A 4,201-nucleotide genomic window follows, 5' to 3' on the forward strand; every position below is an offset into this window, starting at 1 on the left:
CATGTCATTGTTCATTATTTTGGGGATATTTCAGTTCCAGAGCAGCAGTGTCATGTTTTCTTTGTTGGCACTGCCTATAGTTCATCATGGTTTACGTGTGTTTTCATTATAGTTGTTGCCAGATTCTAAAGGCCTTAATATTCAAAAAACCACAAATGCTTTCAGTCCAGTATATCCTAGAAATATAGAGCTCTACTTTGTGCAAGGCACTGGGGATACTGAGGATACACTGGCGATACTGTCCTTGTCTTCAGGGAGTTCAGAGTCCTAGTATAGGAGACATACTTAGGAGAAGGTAATTTTCACACTGTGCAGTGGTTGTAGTAATAGAATTGGAGTCCAAAGGGGAGTTCCGGAGAGGTCAGGGGTGACTTCCTGGAGGAGATGCCCAAGCTTGGAGGCTAGATAGGCTTTGTTGAAAGATGGTACACAAGACTGTGAAACAAAATTGTGTATGCAGGGAGCTTAAAATACAAGGCTAGGGAAGGAAGTTGGAGAAGCAGGAAAACCCAGGTCCTCTAGTGTCTTATGGAACATCCTGTGGAGGTGAGACCTGACTTGTAGGTGGAAGCAGCTCTTCAGAGGTTTGATTTGGAAGGTGAACTGAGAAGAAGGTGGTGATGCAAGCCGGCTGTGCTGAAGCCAGGATGAATCGGTGTGACTGGGCTTCAGTTAGGCTGGCATAGCAGTTGAGAGAGCTTAGCAGTGGGCAGCAGGGCACTGTTGGGGGCGGCGATGAGCGGTGGATTCTGGCTGTTAGGAGGCAGGACAGTGGTGGAATTCGATCATTGATTGGATGTGGGACAGAGAAGGGAGAAGAGAAGACTTATCTAGGATGAGTCCCAGGTTTCTGGCTCAGTCAACTGGGGAAACAAAGTCACAGAGATAGGGAGTAGTTAGAGAACACATCTGGGGGTGTGAGTTCATGGTCAGTTTTGGGCTCGTCAGTTTTGAGATGCCCGAATATCATGCAAATCTGTCCCACCTGAAAATGGAGAAGACATGGGAAAGGAGAGGAGTAAAAACTAACTCCTCTTCACAAAGTGGAAGTTACCAGAATGTTTGTGATTTCAGAGGCCCCGGGGGATTTATCATGTGACTACTGACCCATCCCACCTCTTGCCCCTGCCTGTTGCACAGTGGGCAAGAATGTTTGTGACCTTTCACTACCACCACTTCCCCCGAGCATGGTCCCCCCAGTTTTCAATATGAACCATCCTGTGGCTACCCTGTCACAGGCTGGCCCTGAGGTGAGCAATATTTGGACTGTGATGTTAGTTGTCCTCCACTCTTTCTACAGGACAGAACAGGGCCTCTGGAGTGGGAAATGGCTTTGGGAATTATGCCAAGCAGTAGCCTTGTTCTTGAACTTGCCCGAGAGGATAATTCTCCACACGCTTCCTGTACTCAGTCCTCAGTTTGCCTGGTGAGAGAGCAGCCTCCTCCCATGTGCTCTGCCAGCTAGACCCAGACTGGCCATATTACCAGTGAGACCAAAAAGATGGAGGTGGGGAGGTAGCTCTGAGGTCTGGGAAACCATTCTAGCTCCTGCCAGTTTTAAATTGTGTTTAATTCCTGGCACAGTTGTCCTGGAAATTCCTTTTTCTCTTGCCTGGGAACCACTAGAAGGGGAATGTTGTCTGTGTTGGCCAGGGCCATGCAAATTCAACATCTTGTCTCTGCCCTTCCCCCATGTAGCTGAGGCTAGGTGTTGGCATTACCCAGTGCTTGTTCTTCAGAGAGCAAAAGCACTGCTTGTCATGTCTGAAATTTAGTGAGTGAGCTCACCCACTAGACTGGTGTTTCCCGCCCGTGGCTGCACATTGGAAGCACCGGGGCACTTTGAGAACTACAGATGCCTGGGTCCCAGAGCTTCTAAGATGCTCTAGGGTGTGTCCAGGACACAACCCCGGTTGAGGACCACTGTTATATCGTATGGCCTCTTTTAAAAAAGTTAATTTTACTTGGAAATGATTTCAAACCTACAGAAAAGTTGCAAGAATAAGAACTGTACACGTGAGGCTCACATATCCTTTGCCCAGATATACCTATTAACATTTCGTCCCATTCTGTCTGTCATGTGTGTTCTCAAATGTGTGTGCGTTCTCTCTCCCTTGCCCCAACCCCCTGTCTCTCCCTCTCCCTCCCTTCCGCTGCCTCCACACCCGTCATGGCCTTTTACCCCTAATACCCCAGTGGGTACTTACCAAGAAGAAGACACTCTCAGACGACTGCAGTACAGTTGTCAAATTCCGTCCATCTAACACTGATAGAATACCTCACTGCTCATATTCCCATTGGCCGCATCATGTCCTCTATAGCACCTTTCCCTCTGCAGTGCTGGATCCGGTCTGGATCAGGTAATCAATTGAGTTGTCATGTCTCCTTGGTCTTCTTTAATCTGGATCATTTCCATAGCTTTGTCTGTGATGATAGGAACAGTTTGTAAGGATACAGTTCGTTTTAGGTTGGTGCTGCTTATCTGTGTTTGTCTGCGATTTCCTTGTGGTTAGATTTGGTTTTGCATTCCAGGTGGCTGAACCACTACCTGCGTCACGCGGCCTCTCAGGGCATCGCATCTCGAGGCACACAGTGCCCATCTGCCCCACAGTGGGGAGGTTCGTTTTGATCATCTAGTCCAAGGAGGAGGAAATGTGAACAGGAAGGTTTTAATGTAAATAATTGTTAACTGTGTAGAAGGTAGTTAACTACTAAAAGGGATAAAAACGAGCTCCAAAGCAGCTTAACAGAGAACAGCCGTCACTCCTAGGGCTAAGGGAAGAGAAAACAGAGAAGGAACTTGGAAACTCAGAGGAGGTTCCCCAAGGAGGAGAGACCTCTGAGGGGTGGCTGTGGTTGCCTGGGATATGCCACCTGTCCCATGCTGGAGAATCAGCTTACTGGAGGTGCCGCCCACCAAGCCACGGGAGCAGAGAGCCGCCACGGTGGGGAATGCTGCTGGGACCCGTGCACGACCAAAGGAGACAGAAGAAAAAGGCCATCTTCCTCCTGTAGCCTTGTGGGCCCCTTCAGAGCCCACCGTGGGTCAGGCTGGCAAAGGATAAAGGAGTTTGCAGAGTCCCTCTTCAGTATGACAAGGAAGGGCAAGGTCAGGGAAATTCGGAGTTAAGAGGCAATAAATGAGTACCTGGCACACCTGGTCGAGGTGTGTCCACTTTCTCCATAGCATAGTTACTGTTTTTTTCCTTTCAACTAATAAGAAATCTCTGGGCCGGGCGCTGTGGCTCACGCCTGTAATCCCAGCACTTTGGGAGGCCGAGACGGGCGGATCACGAGGTCAGGAGATCGAGACCATCCTGGCTAACACGGTGAAAACCCCGTCTCTACTAAAAATACAAAAAAAAAATTAGCCGGGCGCGGCGGCAGGCGCCTGTAGTCCCAGCCACTCGGGAGGCTGAGGCAGGAGAATGGCGTGAACCCGGGAGGCGGAGCTTGCAGTGAGCCGAGATCGCGCCACTGCACTCCAGCCTGGGGGAAAGAGCGAGACTCCGTCTCAAAAAAAAAAAAAAAAAAAAAGAAATCTCTGGAGACACACTGTCTCCATGTATATACCCTGTTCCTCATGAGACTCTCCCCACTCCCCGACCAGGTTCAGCAAATGTTGCTGATTCTGGCCTGATTCAATCTTTATGATGACTGCCAAGCGATGTTTCTGCAGCCCAGCACTCCTTCCTCATTTGCCTGTCATCCCTCCCTTCTCCTTCATTTATTTTCATGTATCCACTATGGATTCCCATTTTTTCAACAGTCTGCTTCATCATTGACTTTTGGGGATGCGGGAAGAGTTCCTCAGATAGTTCCCGACTTGGCCAGTGAGAGCCCCTTTGAGTTCCTCCTATATCCCAGCATTTTTGGAAGCACTCCCGTAATTTCTGATCTAACAAGATGTTTCAGGCCCGTGGGCGCCAGCCCTGGATCAGTGTTTGTTCCGGGAGCCCTGGTCCCTGGCACTAGGTGTGCTTATTGCAGCTGGGGTGTCTTCTCTTCTTGTCCTATAGATTGACAGAGCTTGTCTTACTGCCTTTTTTAAGTGTATTTTTTTTTTTTAAAGTAATTGGTGCTTTAAAAAATGTAAACAATACAGACATCTGTAAAGAAGTACCCACAGGGAAGCAAGTTCAGCAGTTCAGCAATGGCATGTGTCTTTGCAGACTCTACATACACAGAAACAGACTTGGTG

This window comes from Hylobates moloch, unplaced genomic scaffold (assembly GCF_009828535.3).
Source record: "Hylobates moloch isolate HMO894 unplaced genomic scaffold, HMol_V3 SCAFFOLD_14, whole genome shotgun sequence".
Taxonomy (NCBI): Eukaryota; Metazoa; Chordata; class Mammalia; order Primates; family Hylobatidae; genus Hylobates; species Hylobates moloch.